Genomic DNA, 10347 nt, shown 5'->3' with positions numbered 1-10347 from the left:
TACGCTAGTGTCAAATTTTAATTCATCTTGCCTACTAGCTACTTCTATATCATTGTATCAATTTTAGAAACGGACACTTATTGCACATTATGTATTATTATTAGTAATTTATAAATATTTGTACTAATTTACAACGAATAGCATGGCATTATTGTACATTATGGGGCGTTCGATTTGTAAGATTGTATCCGGGATTAAATTTGTAATGTGTTTTGGTTCTTGAGATTCAACCCCACAACTCAATCCTAGATGGATAATCATGGGATAATTAGTCATAGCTAACCCCCTATGACTAAAATAATCTCACAACTCAATCCTAGATTGAATCTTGATATTATTTTATCTTGAAAACAAACACTATCTATGTATTTATTACATAATAATTTTTTTTTCTAATTTACAACTAAGTAATGGCATATACACTTTTCCATTTCGGTCCGTCCCCCATTAAGAGTCACACTTTTCCATTTCGGTCCGTCCCCAATTAAGAGTCACACTTTATTTTTACCATAAATAGTAAGTAGGTCTCACATTCCACTGACTCAATTCATTCACATTTTATTATAAAACCAATATAAAAAAATGGATCCCACATTCCAATAACTTTTTCAACCAACTTTTCTTTACATTTCTTAAAATCCGTGCCCGATCAAAGAGTGACTCCTAATAGGGGACGGAGGGTGTAGAATTGAACGTGCATGGGACCATTGAAGGTACCAATTTAGTTTGCATTTATTCGTGTGAATAATTTGCCGTGTGAAAATGAGTTGGTTTTGATTGATGTATGTTTGTCAAATTATGATAGCACATCAGTAGTTTGTATTTGGACCACTAATTATTTTAGTGTAAATTGGATTGTTTGGCTTATTTTTTAAACGTGATATGACTCGCTAATTAAGTTTTTATTAGTACTAATATGACTCGCTTACTATTGGCAAAAAAAAAAAAAGGAAAAGAAAAAATGGGAAAAAAGAAATATTCTGAATAGTCAGATCTATGATCATCGGCGGATCCAGGTGGGGTCGGCCGACCCCACCACCAGCCCCGGAGTGCCGCCGGGAAGTTCCTTTCATCGGTCTCCGATCCTATCGCATTCACGTCTCCGACCCCACCTCACGCGTGAGATGATGAGACTAAGCATAGAGAAAGGCTGGGAATGATGGAGGGCGAAGTCTATGGCAGCAGCGTCGGGGCAGGGAAGGCGGAGTTGAGAATGAAAAGATTTGAGTAAATTCGGAAGCGTCCTTTTCATTTTTTTCACAGAAGAGAGAGAAATAGAAAAGGGCTAATGGACACAGATAATAAGGAGAGATAACTTAGTCAACACGATTCTATCATTGTTGATTTCATTTCCCTATATTTACATGTGAACTAAAATTAAATAAATAATTGCATCAAGAAAGAAAACATGACCGACCGCATTATTTATCTAAGATTAAAAGATTAAATATGTTGATTTATAAATATGTTGATTTATCCAATTGAATGGGCTTTGCTCTTCTCGGAAGTCTACTAGTATTCAATTCTAAAATTTCAATTAATGTTAAGTTCTAATAGTGTACTATTTTTTTATATATCTAAAATTAATATTTCTTAATTTCTTCTCATTTTAGTTATAATTAAATTTTCAACTTTATTATTCTTATTCAAATTATTTTGAAAATTTCAAAATTGGGGATATTGCAAAAAAAGTATACACTCTAAGTTCATTACTAACATATTTTGGGATGACATGAGTTTTTTAATACACTAGTAAAATAGAAGAAAGATAGAAATAAAAAGTTATTGAAATATTGTTAATTAAAAATGATATACACCTAAAAAAGAGAATAATAGTTTTTTTAAAAAAATAGTGTATTTTTATAGGACGGACTAGCAAAATAGTTTATTTTTATGTGATGGAGTAAATATTTTTTTTATTAAAGTATTGATACTCGTAGGAATTATTGGAATTAAAATATATTAATATAAATAATTATATTAGTAATTATTTTAAATATTTTTAATCTGGTTCGACCCCACGATATTTAGTTTCTGGATCCGCGACTGTCTATGATAATATAAAAAAATATATAAATAATTATATACTACATTCAATTTCTCATGCAGACACCAAGTATCCAATTTATATTAAATTAGTATATCACTGGTTTGGTGATGAGGTAAATAAAATTAGTTTTCTTTTTCTTTTATTCTTTTTGTGCTTTCTTGTTTTTTTAATTTATATTAAGTTAGTTCATCGCTTACTTTTGCTTTTGGACAGATAAATAAATTTAAATTTAAAGGTCAGGTCACGAATCATTCCAACTTTGTCTTTTGAACTCAGGCATTAATTACTTTACCGCTTGACCAATTGACACACACATTTCATCACTTACTTATTTATATAGTCGAATCGAGGTGAGATATGTTAGTTCTTTTTCCTTTTATAATTGTTCTGATGTTTCCCTTTTCCTTTTCTATTTATTTTCGAGGATGAAATGCCACACCAATTTGACTTTAGGTTCCCAATGGGCCGAGTATTTATTTTTCGCTATTGGGCCTACATTTATTTATAGTAATTGGCCCAATTCTAATGAAAATAATATGGTTCCTTAGTATTGATTTCCTAGGCACTTAAGTGCCCAAATTTATTTTATAAATGTAGACTTTAGTCTGTTTGGTTCTTTTCTCAAATTAATTTTTACAACCGATCTTTCATTCCTTTGGTTCTCTCTATTTTCAAATATATAAATTAGTCTGTCCTTGTTTGTGTTTCTTTTCGGAAGACAATATTGAGAAATAACAGACACGCAATATACCAAAAATTATTGGTGATTCCAATTGAGTATAAATTCTTTTCTACACGTAACATTTGAAACTTTTAATAGCTATATCTCAACAAATTGATAAATTATTATGAGCAATTATAAACTATCATTCGACTAAGCACGCCACGCATATATTCATATATGAATATACTTGCAAATTCCAGTTTTTTTAGCTTTTAATTTAATTAATTCTTATTATGAACATGATAAGTAGATGAAAAGTGAGTGTCACACTATAAATAGATGAAGTTGGCTTCGAATATTTCACTCACAGAAAAATATTTTTGCAATTAATTTGGAGCAATGGCGATGGTGCATCTGGATGACAATAAAAATGGCACCGTTGAAGATCGGAATTCGTCAGGTGGCGGTTCAATGTGCATGGTGGGATATCGATGGACCGGTGCCGGATTCTAACGACAACAGTGGCATCAACCATAACTGGTTTCCTCAAGACTTCCTATTTGGAACTGGAACTTCTGCCTTTCAGGTTTATTTATACTAGTGTCAACACCCGTGCTATGCACGGGACATAAGATTTTTAAAATATATGTAAATAAAGATAAAATTGTGTGACGTCCGATGAAAAAGATATTAGAAGTAAAAATAAATATATAAAACGGATAAGAATATAAACTGAAAGGGAGCAAACCATATCCCACATCGGAGAATGAACAAGACTTGCAAGTGTATAAATAGGCTACCCCTACTCTATTAGTATGAGGCCTTTTGGGGAGTACTCCAAGAGCAAAACCGTGAGGGCTTTGCCCAAAGCGGACAATATCATACTAATGTGGAGTTTGGGTGTGCGCCACCGAGACCCAACAGTGGTATCAGAGCCCTGGTTCAGGGTTGGGCCTGTGTGGCTCGGGGTTTGGTGGTTGCGCTTGCAAGTTCTCCGATGTGACGAGCTCGACCAAGACCTGTGGTGACATGGTGACCTGTAACATGAGGTAGGCATGTGGTCTGTGGTCTGGTGGTCTTGGTTTAAGGTGGTGACCTGTAACATGAGGTAGGTATGTGGTCTGTTGTGGTCTGTGGTCTGGTGGTCTTGGTTTAAGGTGGTGACCTGTAACATGAGGTAGGCATGTGGTCTGTGGTCTGGTGGTCTTGGTTTAAGGGGAGGATTTGAAGGGAGCAAACCATATCCCACATCGGAGAATGAACAAGACTTGCAAGTGTATAAATGGGCTACCCCTACTCCATTAGTATGAGGCCTTTTGGGGAGTACCCCAAGAGCAAAACCGTGAGGGCTTTGCCCAAAGCGGACAATATCATACTAATGTGGAGTTCAGGCGTGCGCCACCAAGACCCAACAGTGGTATCAGAGCCCTGGTTCAGGGTTGGGCCTGTGTGGCTCGGGGTTTGGTGGTTGCGCTTGCAAGTTCTCCGATGTGACGAGCTCGACCAAGACCTGTGGTGACATGGTGACCTGTAACATGAGCAAAACCGTGAGGGCTATGCCACTGGATGCCACATTTAAAACAATTCGTCAGGTGGCGGTTCAATGTGCATGGTGGGATATCGATGGACCGGTGTCGGATTCTAACCGACAACAGTGGCATCAACCATAACTGGTTTCCTCAAGACTTCCTATTTGGAACCGGAACTTCTGCCTTTCAGGTTTATTTATATGTGTTGATTTCATTTATTAATATATTAATTATTTAATTAATGAAGGCTAATTAAATACAAATTATTGCATTTTGTTGTTTTGGAGCAGGTTGAAGGGGCTGCTGCTAAGGGAGGCAAAGGCATTAGCATATGGGATGACTTCTCTATGAGGCTTTCTTGTCTCTCACTCTCTCTTGAAATTAATTACTTAATTAATCAAGAGCATGGAAATAATTAGGGATGTCAACCGGGCCAACCCTATTCGGATTGCGGGTCAATCGGATGCGGGCTAATCGGGTTGTAATTTTTTCGGGCTATAAAAGTTCAACCCTAACCTTAAAAGCTCGGGTTTTGGGCTAGCCCAACGGGTTAATCGGATTGCTACCGATAAAATTAACAAGCGGTCAATCCAATAAATAATGGTGAAAATTAGTTGTATTTATAAAATTTAAAATATTTAATTATGATAAATTTGAGATATATGCTTAAACTCAAACATAAATATCATCAAATACTAATATTTGATATTTATGCAAAATAAAACATAAACATCAAGAAATTTTAAAGTATGTTTTAGAAATTTAAATATATATTTTTAGTGAATTTGAAGTTTCTAATTTATTTATCTATTATTATGTTAATAAAAATTTTAAATTTAATATATATATTTAATATATAAAATTGAAAGTTATTTTTTTAGTAATATACATTATAAAATAACCAATGAAGTGTCAAATTAGAGTCAAACAAATAGAATGATAGAAATTTTATCGGGTTTTCGGGTCTGGTCCTAACGGGTTGTGGGTTAATCGGGCTGTAATTTTATCGGGCTAGAAAATTTCAGCCCTAACTCTATAAATTTGGCGGGCTATTCGGGCTGATCCACGGGTTGCGGGCTATATTGACATCCCTAGAAATAATTATGTAAGGAGTGATATATTCATGTGATTGTGGTTTGTTTGCGTGTGTTGGGGGGGGGGGGGGTGCAGGGAAAGTAGCTGATGGATCCAATGGAAATGTTGCATGTGACATGTACAACAGATATACGGTTATTGTTTGTTTTCTTTATGTACAATTAAAACCCGTGCCGCCGACCCTAAACTCACACTATATATATAGTGCAGGAAGATATTGCGATGAAGAAAATGAGGTTTAATTCGTATAGATTTTCCATTTCATGGGCAAGAATATTGCCGGGTTTAAATTATATTGTATCTTGTTAAAGAATGTGTTTTTCGAGTAATTGGTTAATTAATTATAGTGAAATTCTCAACAGCCGGAAGATTGGTGGAATCAACAGAATAGGAATTGCTTACTATAATGATGTTATCAACACTTTGTTACAGCATGGTTATTATATTAATTTGTTAGTTTCGATTTCTCTCTATGCAATCACAATACTATAATATATATGCATATACATGTGCAGACATAAAACCATTTGTGACACTATATCATTGGGATCTTCCTTTGTGCTTGGAAAATGAGTATGGTGGCATCTTAACCAATAAAGTCAAGTAAATAAATAAATTTATTCTCTCTGATTTGATTACTTATAAGTTGGCACTAGTAAAATAAAAGTCGTCTTACCAATGGAGCTGTGCAGGGACGATTTCCGCAAGTTCGCAGAGGTATGCTTCTGGGAATTCGGGGATCCCGTGAAGCACTGGACAACCTCAAACGAGCCATAGACCTGCGCCGTGAACGGATACGTTCAAGGCTTCGATCCCCCGACCCACAAAGTTCCTGTCCCCGGAGACAAACTTTCCACGAAGATTGTCGGCGCCCCACCCCTCGACTTCACCACTGGCGACAAGTTCATCGCTGCCGACCCCTCGGAGGCATACACGGTCGCAAAAAATCTTCTCCTTGCACACGCAGAAGCAGTCGATGTCTACAGAAGCAAGTTTCAGGAGGCACAAGGAGGGAAGATAGGCATAGTGCTCAACTTCCATTGGTTTACGCCCTTCGATGAAAAATCAAAAGCTGATGGTGAAGCCGCTTTAAGGGGGGTTGACTTCATGTTGGGATGGTACGTATCCTAAACCCTATACCCTAAACTGTCGTCGTCTGAATATAATTGTACAGGTTTTTGGAGGCTACAATGTACGGGCATCACCCCAAAAGCATGGAAGACTACATTCCACCGAACAATCTTCCATCATTCACACCTCAAGAAGTGAAAAAGATCCAAGGCTCCTACCATTTCGTTGGTCTGAATTTCTACACGACGTAGTATGCTTCCGATGATCCTCACCCACCAAATGGAGAGGGATACTATGCAGATCAAAGGGTTAAGTATTCCGGTGAGCATTCCGTTATACAACTTAAGTGAGACCAAATGAGATATTTCTATATTACTCCCTCTGTCCCATTAAATATTTCATTAAAAATGAAACGTTTCCTAAAATGGAAACAACTCTATCTCTGCTTTTTCATCTCTCTTACTTTACTCTCTCTTCATTAACTCACAAAACAACACTACATAAAATCCCATGCCGATTTTCAAATATTTCATTTTAAGTGAGATGGAGGGGAGGGAGTACTAATCTGGTTGGAATTTCTAGACGGATAAATAAAACCAAAGTAGGGTTATATTAACAAGGTAACACATGAAAATGAAGATGGGCCTGATAGGCCAGAGTATAAACATTGGCCAGCAGATAAATTAACCAACACACCAAACTGCTAGACTTAGTGGCGAAGCCAGAATTTTAAAGTTGGGGGCCCAACTTACTCTTCTTGGTTGTGACATGTGAGATACTCCCACCGTCTGACTCAACTTATTTTAACACAAATAATACCCGCAAGTGTACGGGGCTAGTGTAACAATTAGCAAGCAAGAGTATCGTATCCCACAGAGACAAGATTGTATCAACTCAAGTACCACGAACAAATTTCAATTACTATCTAGACAATCCAAGAGAAATGGTTTTGTTCTAACACTACTATAAGCATATAACAATGAAAAGAAATTAAAAGTAACAAGAGGAAATAAACACAAGTGAAAAGATACCACAAAGAGGAGAGTAGAGTTTTGGATCCAACTACAATGGAATTGTATTGTGATTGATTCAACAACTTCGATTACCCATTTTATGTCTCTAGGATTACTAGGAAAGTCGCTAGTCTAGGTTGAGCCCCCTCGCGAGTGTACTCACCCCGTTGATTAACCCTTAATATTGAAGTCTCCTTCTAATATGTTTAGATTAACTCCATAGAACAAAAGACCCAAGCCCTCACTAAGGTTCCCCTCTCTCGAGTGTAGATTATCAAAGTGATGCTCACTCTTTTATCAAACCTAGATAGGTATCTCTCGATTACAACTATAAAGGTAAATAAACTCAATTGGTAGCTAAGCAATTGAATTGAAAAAGCACAAGAATGAACAAAGGAATCACAAGAGCTAAGCAATCAAAAGAAGTCCTTGAATTAATCACAAACATCCATTGTAGTCTTCACCAAAACTCCACAATAAAATTAGCTACTCATGTTCTTCATGAAAACTAAAACAATGGATTCAATCAAATACATAAAAGAAAGCAAATAGATACTCCTGTGGAACGATTCTATGGATTAGAGACTCCAATCTCTCGATTTGTAGTCTTCAATCTTCAAATCTCTCTTCAAAGTGTTCTTGGGGAAGTGTAGAGTGTGTTGGAGGCGGTGGAATGTTGAATGAATCTCGTCCAATCCAACCCTAGCCTTTTTCTCTTGATTTTTCCGTCAAAAATCGCGTTTTCAGAAGTCAAACCCGTCAGACTGACTGACCCGGCCGCGTAGGAATTTAGTGCTGTAAATCTACCCGGCCGGGTGACCATTTCAGACCCCTTTCTGAACTCGTCACGCTGTCTTCAGGGTACCCAGCGGGGTAGAATTTATTAGAGTAAAACTCACCCGGCCGGGTGTAGCCTTTAAAGGCCTGCTGCCTCCTATTCACAATAGGCCGGATTTTTGCCTATTTTTTATCTACTTATCCTAGAACACTCAACAAACACATGAAACTCCAAAATATAGGTTAATTGGCTGGAAATAGACAATTCAAGCATCAAAACTCAACATTAAGCACCTCAACATACCAATTAAACCGACTAAAACATGAGTTTATCACCGTCCCATAGAAATTGGCCCTTTATGGTTGACACGGGTTTTAATGCGTAATTTGGTAAAGTAAGAGGAAGGAGAAAAAGTAGTTGAAATTGTGTAGTGGATGGTGGACCCATAAATGAAAAAGTAAAAAAGAACGAGAAAAAGGTTACCATGAATGGATATGTGACTATTTCTATGGGACGGACGAATAAGGAAATATGGTCAATTTCTATGGGACGGAGGGAGTATTTTTTTCTTTTGCTGTCGCCAAAGCCTGATACAACCTGAAAGGTCTTACTTGTTTGTGTGTGTACAGTTTATACAGTGTGTTCAAAAGGAAATAACAGGTTCCCTAGGTCCAGCAGATCCACTAGATCACGCGGTCTAGGAACTCGTTGGTCGCAGGAAATTCCGGTCGTCGGACACACGGAGCACTTCTTTCAAAAACCCTCAACCACTTTACTAAACCTAGTATAGGGAAGTAGGGATCGATCCCACAGAGAAGGATGCGTAATACTCGTATTCAAGGATTTGGGTGTGTTTTTGGTGTTGGTTGCTGCCACGCATTTTTTGGGTTGAGGAAAACAAATTAAACTTGACTTGAGAATCTTTAAAACTCCTAAGCTAACAGCTAGACCTAGGCGAAATTATAAGAGAACGTTGCAAAGGAAATTAACTGCTCAACACTTGATCTAAGAAAACTACTTTACTTACTAGACCTAGGAAACAAACTGACTGTGGGGACCATGACTGAAAAAGCAGAGTACGTACGAAAAGCTGGCAGAATAACTAACTCTAGTACTAACTAACAGCGACATCATCTTCTACAACCAAATTGCGTAAAACTCATAAGAAAATCAACATGAACGAAATCAAAACAGAGCAACTAATTTTAAGTCAAATCAATGCATAATCAACGAAGAACTGAACAGATCTGCAGACGCTAGACGAAGCAAAACAGAAAACAAGAAGAAAACATCAAACCCATCTAACAACTTTCTTTTCTCACTTCGAATCCAACCTCAGACGCTAAATCCACTCCGGATCCAAGCGTCCAACACGAACTCCAACCAACAGAAACACTTCATCACTTCAGATTCGAACAACAACCTCCAAACAGTCAATAAACCACAGATCTATCACCAAATTCCCATATCAAACACCACAATATCAAAATAAAACAGAGATCGACATAATACTTGTAAAAATAAACTTCCAGCAGAGAGATCTACGTAAATCAACTTGAAATTCAACTACTAAACGCAAATCAACCAAAGCGAAAAGATAATAAGTATCATCAACAACCAAGTCGACTCCCAAAAGTGAAGTTCGACAGCAAAACGAGCAAACAACTGAAATTAAGAGAAATTGTATCTTCGTCCACACTCGGACGGTGTTGCAAATGCGAAACTTCTAAAGAAAATAACCCTTCGTACCCGACTACCCCAGATCTCCCATTCCCAAGTGTGTGTAATGTGTGTGAGCTAAGAAAAGAGTGAAAAAGTGATATGATGTGCGTTGCATGCTCTTCTATATATAGGCGTTGGAGTGGGGCCCAGCGAGGTATAGATAAGACTTTGTTACCCTCAGCTATTGACTCCTCTGTCACGCCTTCTTTTCTTTTAAATCCTGCTCACTTCGTTCCTTTCCTTCGCTAGACCATCTCCTTCAAGCACTTCCTCGATCTAGCGATTTTTCTTCACACACCTAGCTTAGGAAACGTGTTAGACCCAACAAATTATAACGTTTTTCACATATAACCGATGCATGAAATTAGCCTTATCACAACCTAAGTGGGGACTTCAAGAAAAATGGATAACATGTGCGGAATAAC

General features: G+C 37.1%; 1 pseudogene; it reads left to right on the top strand.

The window, feature by feature from the left end:
- Positions 1 to 3144: 3144 nt before the first annotated feature.
- Positions 3145 to 6660, top strand: LOC125209705 (annotated as a pseudogene).
- The last annotated feature ends 3687 nt before the right edge of the window (positions 6661 to 10347 follow it).

The sequence above is a fragment of the Salvia hispanica genome, chromosome 3 (genome assembly GCF_023119035.1).
Source record: "Salvia hispanica cultivar TCC Black 2014 chromosome 3, UniMelb_Shisp_WGS_1.0, whole genome shotgun sequence".
Taxonomy (NCBI): Eukaryota; Viridiplantae; Streptophyta; class Magnoliopsida; order Lamiales; family Lamiaceae; genus Salvia; species Salvia hispanica.
Note: the sequence above shows the minus strand (reverse complement) of the source record. Positions and strands in the feature narration are given on the sequence as shown.